This window comes from Scylla paramamosain, unplaced genomic scaffold (assembly GCF_035594125.1).
Source record: "Scylla paramamosain isolate STU-SP2022 unplaced genomic scaffold, ASM3559412v1 Contig80, whole genome shotgun sequence".
Lineage (NCBI taxonomy): Eukaryota > Metazoa > Arthropoda > Malacostraca > Decapoda > Portunidae > Scylla > Scylla paramamosain.
In genome coordinates, this window is record NW_026973745.1 from 142,183 (window position 1) to 165,000 (window position 22,818).

At 42.6% G+C, this 22,818-nt stretch overlaps 1 protein-coding gene and 1 long non-coding RNA gene across 6 annotated transcripts in view; one reads left to right on the top strand and one right to left on the bottom strand.

The window, feature by feature from the left end:
* Positions 1 to 3,071: 3,071 nt before the first annotated feature.
* Positions 3,072 to 15,461, top strand: LOC135098770 (uncharacterized). Of its 4 annotated transcripts, XR_010267346.1 has the most exons (7): positions 3,072 to 4,025; positions 5,807 to 5,962; positions 6,768 to 6,956; positions 9,414 to 9,553; positions 11,680 to 11,896; positions 12,938 to 13,073; positions 14,883 to 15,461. It is a non-coding gene; the product is annotated as an uncharacterized LOC135098770 (long non-coding RNA). The 4 variants fall into 4 exon arrangements; XR_010267344.1 differs by lacking the exons at positions 3,072 to 4,025; positions 5,807 to 5,962; positions 6,768 to 6,956 and having other exon boundaries at positions 9,320 to 9,553; XR_010267345.1 differs by lacking the exons at positions 3,072 to 4,025; positions 5,807 to 5,962; positions 6,768 to 6,956 and having other exon boundaries at positions 9,320 to 9,553; positions 11,680 to 11,834; positions 14,883 to 15,460.
* Positions 15,462 to 15,967: 506 nt separating this feature from the next.
* The window catches only part of LOC135098781 (bestrophin-2-like), an 83,164-nt gene continuing 76,313 nt past the window's right edge, over positions 15,968 to 22,818 (bottom strand). Inside the window, exons 3-5 of one of the 2 annotated variants that reach the window (XR_010267367.1) lie at positions 21,097 to 21,194; positions 17,016 to 17,151; positions 15,968 to 16,564 (exon numbers count right to left, since the gene is read on the bottom strand). The gene's annotated coding sequence lies outside the window, so the exon portion shown is untranslated. Of the gene's footprint in view, positions 16,565 to 17,015; positions 17,152 to 20,105; positions 20,241 to 21,096; positions 21,195 to 22,818 lie in introns of those variants that run through there. The other variant, XR_010267368.1, reaches the window with a different exon arrangement.

Sequence of the window (22,818 nt, forward strand, 5' to 3'; positions counted from 1 at the left end):
ACTATTAAGATATTGTATTTCTGAAGTGTTCCTAGGCTTAATAAGCTTGGATAAGGAGTATAACACAATTTAGATGGTGTGAAGAGCGGATGTTTTCGCGCGAAATTCAAACAATTCCAGCCTCTGATATGATTACGTATTAGACTTAAGATATTGTAGTAAGAAAGTATCTGTGGGGTTAATAAGCTTGGGTAAAGAGTATAGGGGAATTTAAAGGACGTTTAAGAGACGGAGTGTGAGGAGAAGGTGTGTCAACGCGATTCAAGTAATTCAAACCTGTCTGAGTTGATTCCACAGAAGACTCTTAAGATATTATATTGCTGAAGTGTTCCTAGGGTTATTAAGATTGGGTAAAGAGTATAAGGGAATTTAAAGAGTGGATAAGGGAGGGAGTGGAGCGATTTGATGTCATATAGACCAAAGCCAGGTTACAGAGGGGTTTTATCTTGTAAAGGGGACGGTTCGGTTTTCTTGACCGAGTGACGAAGGAGAAAAAAAAAAAATAAGAAGAGACATCAGCCACTGAACCACAGGGAGAGGAGTGAAGGTCCTTTCTCACTGTTCCCTATAAGACACCATACACTCTAGAACACCAGGCCAAAAATCAAGAAACACGTGCTATTACAATATAGGTGAAGCTTAAGGACACGTCAGTAATTCAGCAGCAGACAATATTTCACAACTGCTCCACAAAACTTCTCGCAACGCAACCGGAATGTTTTAGAATGTTGTTCTTGTTCTGCTGTAGTTAAATGCATTACAGAATAAACAGGGAAGATAGATTTTTTCTTTTTTACCCAGAAACATAAAAACGTACATAATTTCTACTAGAACCTGATAAAAATTAAGAAAGATAAGACGCCAGATCGTTTGAGGATACGAGTTTCTCTTCTGTTATATAAAAATTACAGAACAAACAAGAATAGATGGATTTTTGTGCTAGTCATGAAAATGCCTTTGAAAACCTAAATAACAGACCAGAACATGATAAAAGTTCAGATAAGACGCGGGAAGATATGATAACACGGATTCCTGTTGTGTAATAAGTTGAATTACATAAGAAACACGTAAAGCTGGATTCTTTTTTTCCTAGAGTCACGAAAATACCTCTGAAAACCTAAATAGATCTCTAGAAATTTATAAAAGTTAAGTAAGAAGCTGAACCATTTGGTAACACGAATTTCTGCTCTGTACTAAACTGCATTACAAAACAAAAACAGAAAAGGGGCTACTGTCACTTGCCTCAGACACCCGAGTTTATGTGAGGAAAAGAAGATGAGGTTTAGAAGAGGAGAGGTGGTGTTGTACAGATTGAAAATTAGATCTTAGACCGCGAATGTTGCACAAGTTAATGAAGAAAAAGTTGAGGGGGTGTCAAGACACTTAGGGTCGTCGACAGAAAGGCAGACAGACCTGGGGATGTTGACAGGTGAAGAATGAATGGGTCTCTCTCTCTCTCTCTCTCTCTCTCTCTCTCTCTCTCTCTCTCTCTCTCTCTCTCTCTCTCTCTCTGTGTCTCGTCATAATTATATTTCCTACTATCTCAATATTCCTCCATAGTTTAAATCCCTCCATCTCTTTTTGTCACCCTGGACTTGTCTGTCAGTACCTCTATTTTACCTAATATATCTAATTGGTAGTCATAATTTTTTGGTGTGTAGGTTATATTAAGTTTGTATCTTCAGTATCTCTCCATGTATAATCTTTAGATATCGTTATCTCTAAGTATTGCTGTGAAATTCTATAGTTTTTCATAATCTTGTTTCTGGAAATATACATTTTGTCATATCTCGATTATCATAATGGATTTTTTTTCGTAATTGAATTTATAATATTTATTCAATTAAGCTTATTTGTATATTTATTTATTTATTCGTTTATTTGTTTATTATATATTTCCCTGATATTTTTTTTTCTCTCTCGTCACAATAGATAGCATACGCGTGCAAAAATATTATATTACTTTAATTTTTCATCTATATCCTCGCACCCTCTGTGAAAACCCTCTGTGGTATGCTCATAAACTTGTGACCTTCGTGGTATCTCGTGGGGTGCTCTCTTTGATCCTCTTATATTACTGCTAGACCATTCTTTTCTCCTATTCAACATTTAAATTTCCAAAGACAAAATATGCTATTATCCAGGAAATAATGATGAAATAGAGATATCTTTAGTAAACAGCCAAAATAAGGAGTTTCAATTTATAGTAAAAAGTTTCAGATATCTTATAAGAGTGCTCTATAAATACTTGGATCCTCTTATGCTGTGCATTCTGTCATCTATTGTTCTTGACGTCACATGCTCTAAGTGACTCTCAGCTCTAAGTGAATGTTTTCGTACCAGTGGGTTTTCTTATTTCATCGTTCAATGTAAATATTTTGGTACGAATAAATTAGTATATGGTGTTTATTTTCTTGAGATTTTGATCTAGTTACATGCACAATAATGCAATAAACAAGATGTATTCATTTGAGGCAGTAGACTTGATGTACCGCGGTGAGATATTACTTGTCTTTTATATAAACACACCAAACTGTGTTAAAATATTACGAAAATCAGCAAAATCCTTGTTTTTCGTTCAAAATTTAGGTTCAGAGGCCACTGATAGACAATGTAGCTTTGAATAGATATCTTAGGCAAACCTGTGTTTTTCTGTTGATTTATTCTATTTCTGTATTGCAAAACTTTTGCAAACATTGACTCCATTTATTTTGTATATTGGTAAACTAAACAAGATGCAAACGGTCCAAACCTAACGCAACACAGTGCATGCCTTGATATCGTCGCTAATACTACAACATTTACAATTTATAACCAGAATCAAGGTTTTCCACAGACTGGTAGATATAATTAGATACACATTTAATCGTTGCACAATACTTTGGCAACACAAAGATAGAAATGCTTTTATTGCTAAGGAATCTATACAAAAAGATATATTTCTCGTGATGTAATGCATTTAACGGTTTTACCCCCCCAAATCACCTCCCCATCATCTCCCCGTCCTCTGACTCCTCCCCATCTCCTCATTTACCCCCCTCCCCACCAAACCCAAAGGGACCCAACCCACCCCTTCCACTTTTTAGGGGGGACTTCGCTTTGCGGAAATAAATTTTGCCAATATCTCTTCCGTGTGTCGAGGAACTTTGACAAAATCTGGATAAATATTTGGGCATTGATAATTTCTAAATATTTATTGTGTTTGAGCAGCGAAATGATCGTGAAATGAAGTGAAATATTACGCAAATCTCGTTCAGAATGGTGGAAATTGTCACATTCAGAGCATTTCGTGACTTTGCAGGGTGAATATGCAAGATACGCTGTGGATTAGTGATTGCACATGGGTAATGCAATGGTGGCCACGTCTTGCCACCTGAACAACACCACTGCAGAAGAAGAACTCAGAAGAACTGATTCGGAACCTCCTCGAAGCCGCCGCCTCCCGTGCGCTCCTCTTCCAGGCGTCTCACCACCGTGGCGCCGCTGCTCTCCACACGCGGCCAGGAGGCCCCAGAGATGACCCACCTGATGCACCGCGCTCGCTCCCTCACGTCCGTGATGATGGTGGAGGACCCCGCGGCGCGCACCGTGACGTCTTGGGCTGCCACCCTCACCAGCACCCACACATTAGCGCCTCTCTACCCTCAGCCCGGCGACCACCACCAACACCACCTTCCCCCAGCGCGGCCACGCCCGCCTCCGCCGCGAGCACCTCACCACGCCCGCCGCCCACTCGGGGACGCAGCGCCGCTGGTCGCTGTCCCTGGAGGAGGACGTAACGCAGTACGTGGCGGAGGGGCGGGGGGCGGCTCGCCACGTGCAGGGCCGCGGTGTCAGGAACTACTACTACTCTGTGACACGCCCCAACCAGCGGCGCACCAGCGAGCGGGACGTAGCCCGCGCTGCCCTCGTCAACTGGGCGGCGAGCCAGATGGCGCGGACCCCACCCACCCATCTATGAGGAGCGGAAAGACCAGCTGAGAGACGCCGCGCTGTCCCGCCGCAACCACACACTGCCGGTGCAGGTACACACGCACACACACACACACACACACACACACAGCGGCCCATCCATGTGCCGGAGATGTGTTGCAGAGAACCAGTGCCCACACCCGCCCTGTGTTTCGTGTGCCGCATTCCTCTTCCTCCTCCTCCTCCTCCTCCTCCTCCTACTCCTCCTTAACTGAGTTTCGGGAGTGAAAGAAAACACGTCCTGTTGTGCCTGCATTTGTTTGCTGCGGAGGAACACACACACACACACACACACACACACACACACACACACACACACACACACACACACACACATCCAGATCATAATTTCATCTTTGTTATTCCACTTTCATTAATTGTTCTTTTCTGTTCCATCTCCTCCTCCTCCTCCTCCTCCTCTTCCTCCTCCTCCTCCTCCTCCTCCTCCTGCTAGAATTGCTCTAAAGTTTTTGAACTGGAAATTAATGCAAGGAAACTATGCCAACTCTCTCTCTCTCTCTCTCTCTCTCTCTCTCTCTCTCTCTCTCTCTCTCTCTCTCTCTCTCTCTCTCTCTCTCTCTCTCTAGGATGCCGAACAGAAGGACCTCTGACCTTTTCCTTCTCCATCCTCTTCCTCCTTCTCTTCTTCTTCTTCTTCTTCTTCTTCTTCTTCTTCTTCTTCTTCTTCTTCTTCTTCTTCTTCTTCTTCTTCCTCCTCCTCCACCTCCTCCTCCTCCTCCTCCTCCTCCTTGTAAATTTTCATCACAATACCGATGATTTTTCTTTTTTTTGGTACTAAAAGGAGAGAGAGAGAGAGAGAGAGAGAGAGAGAGAGAGAGAGAGAGAGAGAGAGAGTGTGTGTGTGTGTGTGTGTGTGTGTGTGTGTGTGTGTGTGTGTGTGCGTGTGCGTGCGTGTGCGTGTGTGTGTGTGTACTACTACTACTACTACTACTACTACTACTACTACTACTACTACTACTACTACTACTACTTTTACTACCACCACCACCACCACCACCATCTCCACCACCAGCATCACCCCACTCACAAACAACAATAATAATTAAACTACCTTTTGTAATTAATAGTTTTACACCTTTAATAATTAGACCTGTATTCATATCCACACCTGTCTGTCTGTCACGCACACACACACACACACACACACACACACACACACACACACACACACACACACACACACATTTAGAGGGAAATATTAAGGAATATATGACACTTATTTTATTTGCCTCTAAAATAATAATAATGATATTGACTGGAAAAGGTTTGTTTGTTTGTTTGTTTGTTTGTTTACTTGTTTTGTGAAGGTTAATGATGCGTGTGTGTGTGTGTGTGTGTTGTTGTTGTTGTTGTTGTATTGTATGTTATTTGTATGTTTATATTATTAATATTAGTAGTATTCCTATTAATTATTGATATTATTACTTTTATTATTATTATTATTATTATTATTATTATTATTATTATTATTATTATTATTATTATTATTATTATAACTGCTGCTATTATTAAGAGACTACTATAATTTATAACTTGTACAATATTAAATGGATATAAATTCTCTCTCTCTCTCTCTCTCTCTCTCTCTCTCTCTCTCTCTCTCTCTCTCTCTCTCTCTCTCTCTCTCTCTCTCTCTCTCTCTCTCTCTCTCTCGTACAATTATACACCCTACTAATTCCCTTCACCAATAACAATAATAACAATATGCTTCCCTCTCCCCTCTCCCCTCTCCCCTCTCCCCTCTCCCCTCGACCTCCCCCTTAACCCATTATAACAGGTCTCTAATTTAATGTGTTTCCTTCTTCCCTTACAGTGACTCAGACTATTCCGTGGGCGGCCTCACTAGACAGGATGGATGGCCCGCCTCTCCCACGCCCATCCGCCCACTGCCCACCACGCCCACGGCCCACACTGCTCCCTTCCACGCCGCCCTCAACACACCCAGCGGCTTGCACAACCTCATGGCAAGGTAGGAGCGCAAGGGACTAGGAAGGGGGGGGGGGTTCAGGGGAAATGTTGTGTTTTGAAACTAAGGGAAAAAAAGAGGAATTTTTGTGGTAAAGTAGATGAGATGCTGTGAATTAGGGAAAAAAGAGAAAAAAAAGGGAAAAAAAGGAATATTTTGGGGGATAAATGAGAAATGTTCCGTTTTAGGGGTGGAAAAAAAAGACGGAAAGAAGGGGAGAATGAGGAGAATTTGTGGGGGAAGGGGAAAAAATAGGGAAAATTTTTTAGTGTTGAGGGGGGATGGGGGGGAAAGGGAAATTTTTTATAGCTAAGGAAGAGGAAATGCTGTCTATGGTGGGGGAAGAGAGGGAATCGAGGGGAAATAATGATAATAATCTCGTTTTCTATGTATGCTGATTCGTTTTCTTTAGTTAATTTCAAGGTATTACTATTGAAATTACATAAAGAGGACAGGAAAAGGAGGAGGAGGAGGAGGAATAGGAATAGGAAGAACAAAATGAACAAGGTAGCAAGAGGAGGAGGAGGAGAAGAAGGAGGTGGAGGAGGAGGAAGAGGAGAAGGAGGAGGTGGAGGAGGAGGAGGAGGAGGAGGACTAGGAGGAGGAGGAGGAGGAGGAGGAGGAGGAGGAGGAGGAGGAGGAGGAGGAGGAGGAACAGACCTAACGTGTAGAAGATAAGAGGCTTGGATAATGAAAAGTCTTCCTCCTCCTCCTCCTCCTCCTCCTCCTCCTCCTCCTCCTCCTCCTCCATTAACCTAACCTAACCTAACCTAACTTAACCTAACCTAACCTAACCTCACACCCACAGGTTCGGAGGCCTCCAGAGAGCTGGCCAGAGTGAAGCTTGTGTTATAGAGGAACAGCTGCTGATCATCAAGCTTATTGAGTGACTGGAGGAAAGTGGAGGAGCCTGGAGGGAGTCGTGGAGGTACAGTACTTGGAGAAAATCCCTCCACCATGATGACTGGGTGTCTACTGTACAGTCCACCGACCAATGGTGAGAGAGAGAGAGAGAGAGAGAGAGAGAGAGAGAGAGAGAGAGAGAGAGAGAGAGAGAGAGAGAGAGAGAGTCTTGATAGATAATATTGAGCACAGTCTTCACCGCTGGGTCGACTGTGGGGGCTGCGTTATTCCGTTGGGGAAGTACTGGCCGGTTGGTGGCCATGGCTGTTCACGCACTTGCTCTTGCTGTGGCTGGCATGCTGTTCTGTCCTCTCTTCTTCCAGGAATTGCTGTCTGAGGTGTGTGTGTGTGTGTGTGTGTGTGTGTGTGTGTGTGTGTGTAGGAGCCATCATCATCAACCACAGCAGGTGATAATGATGGTTCCTGCTTTCATCCTCATTGGGGCTAGCCAGACCAACCTGGGGCTGTACTGGGGTGACGCTGTGTGCCTCAGGTGGGTCTGGAGGGCTGGGATAGTGGGTAACAATTAAAAAAGACTAGTGTACACTTAAACCATTACAAACACTATGTAATGCTGGTCAGTTTTGGATGAGTTTGGGTGTGTTTTGGGGTGTTTTAAGTTTTTTTTGGCTATTTTAAAGGAGTTTGGGTGTGTCTGGGTGTGTTTTTGGTGTGTTTGGGTGTGTTTTGGGGTGTTTCGGTCAGTTCTAGATGAGTTTGGGTGTGTTTTGGGGTGTTAAGTGTTTTTTGGGCTAATTTAAAGGGGTTTGGGTGTGTTTGGGTGTGTTTTGGGGTGTTTTGGGTGTGTTTGGGCTAATTTAAAGGAGTTTGGGTGTGTTTGGGTGTGTTTTGGGGTGTTTTGGGTGTGTTTGGGCTAATTTAAAGGGGTTTGGGTGTGTTTGGGTGTGTTTTGGGTGTGTTTAGGTGTGTTTTGCGGTGTTTTGGGTGTGTTTTGGGGTGTAGAAAGACGGTTGTGATGTGTGCAGGGTGCCTCAGTCCCTGGATGGGTGTAGGAGTGCGTGGTGGTGGTGTCTGTGCCTCGTGGTGTTAGAATGCCAGCCTGCAGGTGTAGTGCATGGAAAGGGGCAGATAATTTAAGACAGTTTATCATATTTAATTATTTTGTTTATTCATTCATTTACTATTATCATTATTTTTATTGTTTTTAAAGGAGGATTAATTTTTTCGCTCATCTTTTGTGTTCGGGAATTCGTGATTAGTGCTGTTATTGACAAAAAAAAAGGGAGAGATCGTTTTATTTCTTAGTGTGGAAATTATCGCGGTGTGTCAGGTGCTAAATGGTGTTGAGAGTCGCAGGTCCCGCCCTCTGACATTAAACAGACAATAAAGAACTAATATATCGCTGTTGCATTAATTTCCTTTAACGTAAATATGTAATGGTACGGTTTTATCTGTGTCTCCTGATGGTATGACACTTTTGGCTAATTTTTAACTAATTCTGTTCATGTCATTATCTGAATACGTAATAACAATGAGTATCCTGCATGTTCCTTTAACGTAAATATGTAATGGTACGGTTTTATCTGTGTGTCCTGATGGTATGACACTTTTGGCTAATTTTTAACTAATTCTGTTCATGTCATTATCTGAATACGTAATAACAATGAGTATCCTGCATGTACTGTCAAATCTACCGAAACATCAACATCAGCACATCTACTGAGAGTCTTATGGATTTCAAGAGATTCCTAATTATTGCTGTTTCCTTCAGAATTTTAATAGGTTCAGAAAATCTACCAAAATTGTGCTTCCCGGCAGTTGGATATCTATTGAGAGAGAGAGAGAGAGAGAGAGAGAGAGAGAGAGAGAGAGAGAGAGAGAGAGAGAGAGAGAGAGAGAGAGAGAGAGATCAAATTAAATATAATACATAAATTATAAGGAAAAAACGAAGATAATGGAGACGAATAAATAAGTACATAAATACATAATAAAATATAATACAGAACAAATCATTAAGGAAAAGAAAAAAAAAGTATATGATAAATGAAGTGCGGTGATGATAAACACAGCGTGGTGCAGAGCGTACGTTAGTTAATCTGTGGTAGACCCAAGCTGTATACATAATTTAAAGAGCTTACCTGATTTCGTCATGACAATTAAACATTTGATAATAACGAGAGTCTTCAAGTCACACAAGCTTTTCAATGACTTCACACAAGGTCATAGAATAAATGAAGAATCGTAGTGTAAACACCGCCGGGATCATTTCAAATTTGGCGCTTGAATTGGAGAGAGAGAGAGAGAGAGATGTGGACATTTTGACAATTACAATTACAATGGCTTATAACTTAGTTTTACATGTTCATGCTTCTTTATATTTCACTTGTTTTATTTTGTATTAGAACAGTGTAATATGAGAGAAGCTGGAGTAATTGGGAAATGTAATTTGTAGGTGGTAGTGGGTACAGGGTACGTATTCCACTAGTCCACGCTGGCATGGGAGAGTGAGTAGACGTTAGATACACGGAGAGGTGGTGTTTGAAGGGCGCGTGTGTGCAGCTGCCTTATTTAACCTCGATTTTCTCTCAAGACGGTGACACGTGCCAGTGGAAGCTTAATGGCTGCCGGCAGGTGCTCGTGAGGGCCAGAAACACTTATAATATTGACAAGTGACCCACCTGCTGCTTGGCCACCTGGGGACTGCTCACACACGCCATGGTGCAATAGGAGGTGAGTTTGATAATGGTGTTCTTTGTAATGGCTCCGGAGGGTAATGTTACGTTAATGTTCTGCTTTCCAAAATGTTCTAATTATTTATTTATTTATTTATTTTTGATCGTGGAAGGATCATATTTAACATTTTCTCCTCGTTAGGAATACATTTGTACACTTGACTCAATTTTCCACGGTCCTGCTAACGTTTCTAACCACTAGGACAAAACACCCTTGATTTAACCACGAGAGAAAATTAAAAGCTGCCAAAATTCATTTTATCAGCTGGTGAAGGCTTCCATATATATCCACTTTCCACATATATCCGCCATTAATTGCTACATCTCTCACTTATCATCAGCCAATCCTGTCACTAACTGGAGCCACATAACCGTACTTTCATTTCCGCTAGTCAGATATAATCGCTATTGCCTAGTTTTGATGTGATGAAGGCTTAACTGAGGCAGACTGACAGCTCTTCTCTACCGGGACCGCCGCTTGTAATTTAAACTAATGTACAGTGTTTTCAGGTTCAACAAGCAACAGTACTTAGTTGACTTGTGCATAGATACGTGGTACTTGCTGGATAAATGTAGGTAATTAGTGTGTGTGTGTGTGTGTGTGTGTAAGTCTTCGAATACAATATAATGAAAAAAAATTAGAGGATTAATTAATATGTAAGGAGAAATGACGAAGGTAACGAAAGAAAAACAGTGCGAAAATTAACATAATTAAAATAAACTATGAAAACTATCACAAAGAACAAGAAATATTAGTAAAAACTCAAAAAATTAAGTTAACCGTCCCTGGGTGAAGACTGGCCGTCGCCCCGCCATGTGCGAACAACATTCGGTCAGGGTTGAAGCGATTAGGGAGTTTTCAGCTGTAATTGTGTGTAAGTAGTCACCATCACCTACTGGAGTGACGGGTGGAGTGGAGCAGCAGTAGTGGTGGAAATTTGTGCCACCTAGTTTTGGTTGTCTTAGCATCGGTAGAAAGTGTGTGTGATTTTATTTGTTGGTTTATTTCATTGTTGGAGTCGTGGGCGCGGCATGACATGGCTCTTTATGTAAGCGACAACACCAGACAATGTTACCTGTACGTCCATTTGTGAACGTTTTATAGCCAAAGTACTAGACCCGAGGGAAATGGAGGTATATTTTCAGTTGGGGTCTTGCTGGCTGGTGAAGCAAAATGTTCAGTCACACTTGAACTGCAGAACACCACAACTTTTGTTTGAAGAAGCTGAAAACAAGCCACTCTATATTTTCTCACCTTACTGATTACTTTATTACCTGCTCACCTTGATTGTTCACCTGATCCAACCTAACCTGACCCAACTTGGCCTCACCTCACTGCACTTCACAGTCTTCATGTTTACCTCCCTTCTCATATCCACTCCCTCCTCCCAGGTAATATGGACATCAACTTAGCCTCTTCTCCCAAGGTTAATGCTTATGTGTCAGATAGACTTATGTGGACATGAATTTATCCTCTTCTCCCAAGGTTAATACGTGTCAGATAGACTTAAGCTTGTAGAATATCTTGCATTACATATCAATTTATTAATGCGAAAAAGTAAAAGTTTAATGAAGTGATGCATTCCCGCATGACACCCTCCCCATCTGAGTGCTTGAGAGTCACTGGTGGCCGGCTGCTGGAGCTGTGCAGGGCAGGGCGGGGTTAACCGTTATGGGAATCACAGTTCATAGTTATTTGTAGTTTTTGCTTAATTAAACAAAATAATAAGAGTAATAATAAATAAATAAATGATTAAGTTAGGTGGTAAGTGGTTGATCTATACTTGAGAAAATACATTTATATTCATTTTTAGGTAGTTTTATTTATTTGTTTATTTAATTTTTTATTCTTTGGTGTACATATTTATTTATTTTGTATTTGTATCTCATTTTTTGTGTGTTATGGGAGAGAGAGAGAGAGAGAGAGAGAGAGAGAGAGAGAGAGAGAGAGAGAGAGAGAGAGAGAGAGAGAGAGAGATGCTATTCTTAATAATGTATCTAATTTTAACCTATTTCATTTTGTTATATTTACTAAGAAACAGTAATTAAACCATACTTTCTACAAAAACAACAACAACAACAACAACAACAACAACAATAATAATAACAACCAAATCATTCCAGACTACCCCATCCCCTGCCTCCCGCCCTGCCCCACCCAGACACCATGGCCCGGCAGCGACACCATTCCACCTGCTACATGATGCTGGCTGACGCACTCCTGACGTGGCAGCGACAGGAGGTGGAGGGCAGGAGCAAGAGTCGGATGGTGAAGAAAGGTGTGATGGCGGAGGTGGTGGCTGTGGAGGGTGTTCGTGCAGGGTACCTCGGCAGGGTCTAGGTTAGAGCAAATGGATGATGAGAGACTAGTGAGAAAGGTGTTTGTATGGAATATTAGGAGTAGCAGTTGGGGGAAGAAGTGTGTTAGGATGGTAGTAAAGAGTGGCTTGGAAACTAGTTGGGCTTTTGAGTGGTTGAGTGAAGGCTTGTTGAGAGTGACGGAAGTACGAGTGTCAGATATGGAGAGCGTTTACAATGGTATGTAAGTAAGTGGAGAAGTGAGATAGACACAGCAATGAAGCACATGGGATTGAGTGAGCCAGGTGTGGAAATTGTGGGATGGAGCGAGCCAGGTGTGGAAAAGTGTGAAAAATGTGGAAAGTGTGGAAAATTGTGGGATTGAGTGAACAGCTGTGGAAAAGTGTGGAAATTGTGTTGAAAAAGTGTAGAAATTGTGGGATTGAGTGAGCCAGGTATGGAAATTGTGTAGAAAAGTGGAAAAAGTGTGGAAATTGTGTGGAAAAAGTGTGAACATTGTGGGATTGAATGAGCCAGGTGTGGAGGAGTGAGACGGACAGAGCCATGAAGCATGTGGGGTTGAGTGAGCCAGGTGTGGAGGAGTGAGACAGACAGAGCGATGAAGCACGTGGGGTTGAGTGAGCCAGGTGTGGAGGAGTGAGACAGACAGAGCGATGAAGCACGTGGGGTTGAGTGAGCCAGGTGTGGAGGAGTGAGACAGACAGAGCGATGAAGCACGTGGGGTTGAGTGAGCCAGGTGTGGAGGAGTGAGACAGACAGAGCGATGAAGCACGTGGGGTTGAGTGAGCCAGGTGCGTCACTTGGGGACGACTGTCAGCCAACCCAGGACCAACGGCTGATGACGCTCAATGATGGAATTAGAAGCTGCATGAATTGTTTATGTAGATTTTAGAAGCTGTCTGAATTTTTTATGTAAATCTGAAGCACTTACTTTGAATTGAAGGCTTGGGCCATGTAATATCTTTGTACCATTGTCATAAGTTCCTTAGATAACTCACTACAGTTTTGTCTCTATCTAATAATATGTACATTTACTCAAACTGAATTTTCTTTCATTGTGCAGGTTTGCAGTAAACCTCCCTGAAGGTTCCAGAGCTGGTCAGCAGGTGCCCAGTCCAGGCTGTCACAAGACTGTGTGATGGTGGACCTTCCACTGATACTCACTGAAAACAGCTGTGCACTGCCACTCACAGGAAATGGTGAGTACTCTAGGTGTGCTATCTGCTGGCTAAGGGTGAGAAAAATTCTGGTGTGTGTGTGTGTGTGTGTGTGTGTGTGTGTGTGTGTGTGTGTGTGTGTGTGTAGGAGCCCATTAAATATTGGTTGTTGTCAGAAATGGAAAATGCTCTGAGGGACTTTGAAAAGGTTGCTTATATCAGTGTGAAATGAGTAGGTGTGTTCTTGGAGACAGAGGCAGCATGTGGCCAGGCCTGGAGGAGAATCTTGACTGAGGCCCTTGAGAGACTGCAAGCTGACAGATTGAGGATGTTCAGTGTGGAAGAGGGGGACAGTTGAGTGTCACTGAAGAAGAGGGGATAGTTGTCTGGAAGGTTGTATCGAGTTGATAGATGGAGGAATTGAGTTTTTGAGGCATTGAACAATACCAAGTTTGCTCTGCCCCAATCAGAAATTTTAGAGAGGTGAGAAGTCAGGCATTCTGTGGCTTCCCTGTGTGAACTGTTTACTTCCTGAAGGGTTGGACGTCTATGAAAAGATGTGGAAAAGTGCAGGGAAGAGAGAAGGATAGAAGCCGTAGGAGGGTAGTTTGGAAATGAAAGCTTTGTGCCAGACTCTATCAAAAGCTTTTGATAGACAGTGACAGTGCATCTGTGGCCACCTGTGTCATGGCTGTCACTGATCTTCCTGTCTCCCGTCCAGTCTCACAACTACAAAGCCCTCTCAAACAATGCCCAGCACAGCACTCTTCCCTTTGTTAAGCTTGACAGCACCTGTTATAATGCAATTATTAAATGTGAGCTGTGAAATCAGAGTGTAGCAGTAAGGGGAACACAGGCAGGGAAGTACAGGAGAGACCTTCCCTTCCACTATGTCTGGCAGTCTCTCTGTGATTAAAGGGCTGAATATGGCATCCTCAGGGCACGAGAGTTGCCATGGGTGATAATTCGCTACTTTTTTGAGCAGTGAAGCCTTTGTTCTGTGGGTGTGCTGTCATGCACTGTAATATTCTGTGTGGCCATTGTAAAGCCACATTGAAGGTATGTGTAAAGCTTGATGCCAACCCCAAGCTGTCCCATTTTATAAATTCATATAGAAATATTTAGAAAAAAACTGGGAAAATTTGAAATCTGCAGCAATTTTGGTCCCAGGAAGTTTGGATAGGGGAATTTCAACTGTATATAGCATTGTTGGGTGTGTGTGTATGTGTGTTTGTGTATGGATAAGAGGAATAAGATTAACGTTTTCTGAAGGAGTTGGAGGAGGGGAGGCATGCACTTAACCACGATTACAAGAGCAGTAACATTGAAAATAGTGGTACAAGACTGTAAGAGAAGCAACAGATGGCTGGATAAGCAGATGTTAGCTCCTGTTAAGTGCAAGTCCTGACAGGTGCGAGTGAGTCTTGTCAGTGAGGTGTGTTGTGAAGTATTAATGGAGAGAGAGAGAGTTAGAAGGAATGATTTGCAGTGATCACTGTGAAATAAGAGGAGAGGATGCATTGTTGTTATTGCGATGTGCATGTGAAAGTATTGGGTTAAATATGAGACTAATTTTGGGGAATTCATGGATATAGGAGATAAATAGATGTGGAATTATTGTGGGGTGTTAAAGGATTGTCTGAGGCACCTGTTAGGCCAGGGGAGGGAGTGAAAAGTTTGTGGAAATAAGGGTTTGTGTGAGTGAGGAATTAGTGTGTGTGTGTGATGCAGAAATAAGCTCATTCTTCATAACTAGTTTACCCAAGTTGCATTATTTATGTATTTATTTGCAGAGGTTTGTCTTCTGTCTGTGCAATCAAGGCTGGTGGTGATGGTGGTGTCTCATTGCAGGGCCTGATGTGAAGGTGTCTGCAGCCAGTGTTTGGTGTCCTCTGTGCCTGCCTGGTGGTGCCTCATTGCAGGGCCTGATGTGAAGGTGTCTGCAGCCAGTGGTGGTGCCTCATTGCAGGGCTGATGTGAAGGTGTCTGCAGCCAGTGGTGGTGCCTCATTGCAGGGCTGATGTGAAGGTGTCTGCAGCCAGTGGTGGGTGTCCTCTGTGCCTGGTGGTGCCTCATTGCAGGGCTGATGTGAAGGTGTCTGCAGCCAGTGGTGGGTGTCCTCTCTTCCTGGTGGTGCAGCCTGATGTGTTGCCTGCTTCAGTGTAAATCTTGCAAGCCAGATCTGCCAGCTGTCTCCAGTGTAGTAGTCTAGGGTGCTTTGCTTTGTGTCTTTGGCAATAAATAAATTTGTGAGTATCATTCTCATGTGAATTATATAGTTTGATAGAATTACAGAATGTGCTTGTGTAAACTAAATTTATATATTGGTGGTAAACAATTCATGCATCCCCAAGTAAATAAATAAAATAAATAGGACCCAAAACAATAGATACAATAGATCATCCTCTGGTCAAAAAAAAAAAAGCCAGGATTGGCTGGCTTATTTTTGGTTAAGTTTAAGGTGAAACTTGCACACAAGCCCTGTCCGAGCGACACCAGAGTCGCTCGGACAGGGCTTGTGTGTGCAAGTTTCACCTTAAACTTGCCATTTTTGGCTTTTTTTTTTGACCAGGGCCAATTTTTGGCTTTTTTTTTTTTGACCAGAGGATGATCAATTGTTACTAGTATTTTTTGCTTCCATTTTTTTTTTATCGGCTATGAACTGGTTACATCAGAAAGCAGCTTATTTGCAATTTGTAAAAAGATTTTAATATATAATTCACATAATTCCACAAGTATGAACAAGATGATTAAATATATTTGTTTAAATCACATTGCCAAAGTTTCTGAGGAGGCATGAATTGTTACACCAGAAAGCTTGTTTATTTGCAACTTGTTAGTATAATTCCCTAAGTATGTACAAGATAATATATATATTGTTTAATAAATCATTATTGTTTAATCATTCCCTAAGTATGTACAAGATAATATATATATTGTTTAATCATTATTGTTTAATCACAAAAGTTTAATAAATACACAATAGGATAAATGATTTGTTTTCCTTGTGTCAGAGAGCTCCTGTGTCAACTTGAGTGAGACTAGTGTTGAGGACTTCAGCCTTTGCAAGTCCTGAAGGATGCTTGTCACTCCCACCAACAGCTTGAAGGGACTCTTCCTGCTGCTAAACTGCTTAACAATATCCTTCCTGCTCAAAATTCTTGCCTTACAATCTTCTTACTTGAAAACTCTTGTACCCTTTTCTCGCTGCATTCTTCCTGCTGTTAACTGCTTGACAATTATTCTGCTTAAAATTCTTGCCTTACAATCTTCTTACATCTTGACTCTTCCTTGATTGCAATGAAAAATTCCTTGACTCCTCTTGTCAGGCTTACAGGTAGCAAGACTCAGCCCCTCTTCCTGATGACGCTCCTTGACTTAACTAACACCTCGTCAGGCTTACAGGTAGTGACACAGCCTCTCTTCCTGATGAAACTCGACTCCCTGATTGCAATGAGTATGTCAGGCCTGATGTGGTAGAGATTCCTGTGGGCAACTGTTCATGGGATGGAGTGAAGCAGCACACGTCACACCTGCAAGGGAAACGGACCATTAGCTCCTAGACACATGAAGCTTGTATGTGCTGAGATTCTTAAGGTTTGATAATTGATTTCATTACAAAACAACCTTTGAAAAGAATGAGGCGTGGAAAAGGTGCCGAGATTCTTAGTATGAGATGTTTGGGGATTGGTTGCCTAAAAGACTATGACTAGACAAACATGATACGAAAAAACCGAGCAAGTTTGAAAAGTACAATGCACTATGCAAGAAATGTGTCGATATTTTGTGTGAATTGCGTCAAAAATTCAGTCACATTCAAGAAAGGAAATTTGAAAAGCATAGCAGTATGACAGACAGGAAACTGAAAAATGTGCCTTAAATAAATACTTCCCAATTATATTTGAAGGATGATTGAAATTCGCATGGTATCAGAAATTTCAATAGCACGACATTATATACATATTAGAAGTTTAAAAGACGAACCTGATGAATAATTTCACCTTCCCCAACACTGCCTCGATCACATGGTATCCTGGCAACGGGAACAGCGAGGAGGCAGCTGAATTCACACCTGTATATCAATCAACTCTGCCTCGGTGCTCATTGGCCAAGGAGGAGCCTGTGGGAGAGAGAGCCTTTGTTAAGTCACCCCTATAAATGTAAAGCACACGAAATCTATAGTTGTAATCAAATTTAATATTGCAGAAGGGTAGCGACATTGTGAGTAGGAAAGACAGGAGAGGCGAGGAAAGAATCAGCTTGATCCTGGAGAAGTGAAAATATAATCTCGAGGATAAACTTATGAATAACTTACAATTTGAAAATAATAATAATTTAAAACTTTCTGCTCACACCTTCGAAGTTTATTATTGCTATTCAAAGTCAGTTTATGGTTCCAGAGATACGTTTTTGAAACCCACTTTAGAAAAATATACGAGGAAATAAAACAGTATAAGAAAAAATATATATATCACATGAATAACAAATTAGGAAAATAAGTATTAGAAATACCAACTTCGAGGTGAATTGAGGAAAAAAAAAAAAAAAAATCTGGTTTAATACAACAAAGCATTAATAGACAAATTTAATGCAAATTTAGAAGGTTAATGTGTGTGTGTGTGTGTGTGTGTGTGTGTGTGTGTGTGTGTGTGTGTGTGTGTGTGTGTGTGCGTGGAGTTGTGTCTCTGAGTGCATGACTATTCTTTTGGGTGCCTGACTAGATTTTTTGAGTGTCTCCAGATTTTTTGAGTGTGTCGTCACCAGATTTCTGAGTGCATGAGCATTCTAATGGTTGAATGAATTCGTGTTCATGTGCGTGTGAGTGTGTGGGCGCGGGCGTGTGAGTGCGTGGAGGCGGGCGTGAGTGCGTGCGTGGAGGCGGGCGTGAGTGCGTGCGTGGACGCGGGCGTGAGTGCGTGCGTGAACGCAGGCGTGAGTGCGTGGAGGCGGGCGTGAGTGCGTGGAGGCGGGCGTGAGTGCGTGGAGGCGGGCGTGAGTGCGTGCGTGGACGCGGGCGTGAGTGCGTGTGTGGACGCGGGCGTGAGTGCGTGGAGGCGGGCGTGAGTGCGTGGAGGCGGGCGTGAGTGTGTGCGTGGACGCGGGCGTGAGTGCGTGCGTGGACGCGGGCGTGAGTGTGTGGAGGCGGGCGTGAGTGCGTGGAGGCGGGCGTGAGTGTGTGCGTGGACGCGGGCGTGAGTGCGTGCGTGGACGCGGGCGTGTGTGGGCGCGGGCGTGTGAGTATGTGGGCGCGGGCGTGAGTGTGTGGGCGCAGGCTTGTGAGTACGTGGACGCGGGCGTTTGATGGCGTGGACGCGGGCCTGTGAGAGCGAGGGCGTGAGTGTGTGGGCGCGGGCGTGTGAGTGTGTGGGCGCGGGCGTGTGAGTGTGTGGGCGCGGGCGTGTGAGTGTGTAGGCGCGGGCGTGTGAGTGTGTGGGCGCGGGCGTGTGAGTGTGTGGGCGCGGGCGTGTGAGTGTGTGGGCGCGGACGTGTGAGTGTGTAGGCGCGGACGTGTGAGTGTGTAGGCGCGGGCGTGTGAGTGTGTGGGCGCGGGCGTGTGAGTATGTGGGCACAGGCTTGTGAATACGTGGACGCGGGCCTGTGAGGGGGAGAGTGTGTGGGCGCGGACGTGTGAGAGTGTGGGCGTGGTAATGGGCGTATTCGTCTGATCCTCCTAAGTGTTGGTGTGTGTACCTCACTACTTGATAAAACAATTCCACAATTTTCGCTGAAATTCGCCGATTAGTTTTGCAGATTTTATTTATTTATTTATTTATTTATTTTTATTTTTTTTTTTTGTAAGGCGTATTTTAGGCGACACACCCTGAGGTATCTAGTCCTGTCAATTTTTTTTTCCCTCTACTCATATTTTATAGATGTGTAAATTGTAAGTGCCTTATGACTATTATTATTATTATTATTATTATTATTATTATTATTATTATTATTATCATTGTGGCGGTGAAACAATGGCAGCGTGCGGCGGCGACTTGCAACAACGCAACTCTTGATTATTTTTCTATTCTATCATCTTGTTTAGCGCATCTATTCGTTCACGCTTTGCTTTATTATAACGAATCACGCTTCCAGGTACAATATTAAAATGAAGAGGCCTTGGGTAGCGGAGCACAAGTAAATTTTTTTACGTCTGGCAGGACTGACCGCGGTGGGGTATTTAAAGCCCTTTAATAATGGTAAATAAAAGCAATTTAAAAATATGAAGAATGGCATCAACTTGTGGTGCTCACAGAAAACGTAAGACAAGTTAAGGAAGACTATGATATTTAATAACTCAATTTTAACCTTAATCGAAAAGTGTTATTTTTTAAGGTATCCCCTCCCCTTAAAGGTGTGTGTGTGTGTGTGTGTGTGTGTGTGTGTGTGTGTGTGTGTGTGTGTGTGTGTGTGTGTGTGTGTGTGTGTGCAACAAATATAAACATACATAAAAAGATAATGAATGAATGAAAGTAATGAGCAATGGTGCTTAACCCCTTCGTCACCGACTCCATGATCCCGACGCGTACCAACCCTCTTCCCCCGGACCGAGTTTTTCGAGCGCTTCTCATAATTTCGTGTAGGTAGTTAATGTTCATTTCTATGCCCATATTTAATCATCTAAGTATTATTTTTCATGTCTTTTGATAGATTTGGCTCATGGGATGTATACTTTTTCAAATCGGAAGTTGTTATACATGATTTCCTATGAAAACAAGCTGACACAAGATGGTAAGTATTTCATCATAAAGAAATGCATTGAACACTTCTTTCCCATAAATTTCTTGGAACTTATCGTTGGGTTGTCAACGAAAAACTTGGCTGCACGGACATTCGTCCACAAACACAGCGATTCTACCACCTCGTCTGACATGAATAGCTGCAAGCAGTCCAGAGCACTAATGTTACCCCGTGGGATATCAGGATGAACACCTGAAAAATCTTCTACTATGGCAGGAACAGTGCCAGGACGATGATCAGAAAAAGGATCTGCCATGAGTGTGAAGGTGTGAGGTGTGGGGCTGGCTGGTGTATCCTCATCGTCACCATCACTATCATATTGGTCATCACTACTCGCCTCACCGTCATTTTCTACCAAATAGTCATCATCTGAATCACTTGCGAGGCCTTCTGATTGTGTTGGAATATCGTCTGATCCTTGCAAGTCATCATCAAGAGTGGTATAACTCTCAGAATCACTGCTGGAGGAAAACAAAGACGCCATGACACAACACATGTCACTGTCAAATCACACTGAGGGGTGGCGGCAATTCACATCACCGCCCCCGCCACCACCGGCCAACGTCCTTGAAACACAAGGTGCCAATTAGTCAATTTGTCACTGTCGTAAATTAAAACCATACAAACCGAGAAATATGGAGCCCTGGGTATCATTAATAAGCGATGAAGTACGCACATACTTCATCGGTTCGGCAGCCGAAAATTCACATGAAGTACTAGGTACTTCATCGGTAACGAAGGGGTTAACAAGCCAATTACCACTTACCACAGCGAACAAGTCGAGGGAACACAAAGCAGCGGCCACAGACATACCAATCTATCATGTTCTTCCGCGCTCGTACGTATTCGTGTGCAAATAATCTCGACTTCACTTCCTTAATTCTCACCTCAGTAAGCTTAGTCACACGCCAGATCACCTCGACAAACATGCAACTTCCTACCTAACAAGCTTAATTACGCTGCCTGCAGTCTAATCACTCTTACAGCTTAATCACTCGCCTAATTATTTCCCCCTGGACATATAAATAACTTAATATCTGTTCAGCATATCTAATTCTCACCTGATAAGCTTAAGTACGTCACCTGAGCAGTGTTATAATCACCATCTGGCCTAATCACACCTAGCCAACCTCACTAGGCCAACCTAATCAGCTCACCTAACCTAATCATTAACTACGTGACTAGCCTAATCACCACTCCTGGGCAGACCTACCCCAATCACACTTATCTAACATAATCCTCACCTATTCAAGCTAATTATTCACTATCTTACGAGTTACGCATTAATTCCACCCAGTGAGTGTTAATTTAACATAATCATTACAAAGCTTACCATTTCACTCCTTCGTCAAGTCCTGCGTCACGCCACGAGACCTCTCTCCGCCGCTGCTACTGGTGAAGTGAACTGAGCGGGCATGACACGCTGAAAGACTTAACGAACCATATTTTGAAACAGTTAGCTGTATCTCTAATACTAATGACTCTAATGAAGGTTGTACTGGTTTTTAAAGATGTTTTTTTTTTTTTTTTTTTTATGGTTCTAGTGACAGATTAATATGTTTGCTATTTTATTAACAGGAGAAACGCATTGGAGAACTTGTTAAGGTTGAGACAGTCAGCAATGAAGGCGTTTCACCCTCGATCCTTGCCCCACAATCCTCTGGCTTCTATATTCGGTTCCATGTAATTAGTTTGGTGTCTTTAAATATGCAAAACGATAAAATAAAGTTGAAATTGTTGTATATACCTTTAAAAGATTAATTATAATAACCATTTTGCCTTATTTCAAGTCTCTATGCATCGTTTTCTAAGATTATAGCTAATTTAAATAAAATCTTTATACTAATCTGAATCTACAAGTTTCGTTTTCTACCTATCGCACTCCCCAGACACACACACACACACACACACACCAAGTCACATTCGTTACATTAATGACTGTAGTGAGCCAGAGGCGGTTAAAATGCTGACCAAGATGGCGAATTGACAGCTTGCTATGTAAGAATCAACAGTGCACGAGGTTGGACTCAATTTTTACCACAATTAAAGGACGCAGTATGATGTTGCACAAACCACGGGTGATGCAGTGACAAAGAAAAATATAAACCATTGAGTAGTTAAGGTAACTGTAGGACCAAGAACTTTGGGAACAAGACACTGGAGAACTGAAGGTGGAGGTAACAAACTGCAGGACCAAGAACTTTAGGAACAAGACACTGGAGAACTCAAGATGGAGGTAACAAACTGCAGGACCAAGAACTTTAGGAACAAGACACTGGAGAACTCAAGGTTGATGTTAACGAACTGTAGGACCAAGAAGACGATCTGTAGGTGGACTAGACGTGGATCAGGGCCAGGACAGGGGCGTGGAATTTAGTAGAAACTGTGAGATCGCGTATGGTGAGAAAGAAAGACTGATTCACGCAAATTATATCGTAGTTTTTCATTACTGCTTCCCTGGTGATAGTCTTCCGGCTCGGTGGGGGAGGGGGGGGCGTAGTTGCTCCCAGATCTCTTCAACTCCTTTTCAAAATGAACGAACGCGCCTGAGACAAGGAAAGAATGGTTCACTTGCAGATGTAGTGTAGTTAATTGAGGAAGTTCAGGATTATATCAATGTTTTCGTTCTGGCCGGAGCAGCAGCTGTCACGGAACAAGGTTGCTAAAGACCCTATTGTTGAATTTTTTGGGTATCCAGTCTTTGCAACAACTAGCTGGTTCTACTGAGCCCCGCCTTGCCGTGGTCTCGTGCTAAACATACATATTGTTGTGTTTGATGTTGTGAATTATATAAATTTTAAGTCCAGAATTTGTGTTTTGTAATAGGCGATGTTTAGTGAGATTCTTAATGTTGGGAGAGCCTGCTGAAGATCGAGACATCATCATTAATTTGGAAAGATTTCGTTAAATGTGGTGTTGTAGCTACCTCTCTCTGCTCTTCCTGCTTCTTCCTGTTTTCTGTTACTTCTGAGGCATCGTTTTCATGATTTGTGGCGGCAATGTTGAGGGTGTCACAAGTTGCGCAGGCTGTGAAGATGTTGAATGCTGAGGTGAA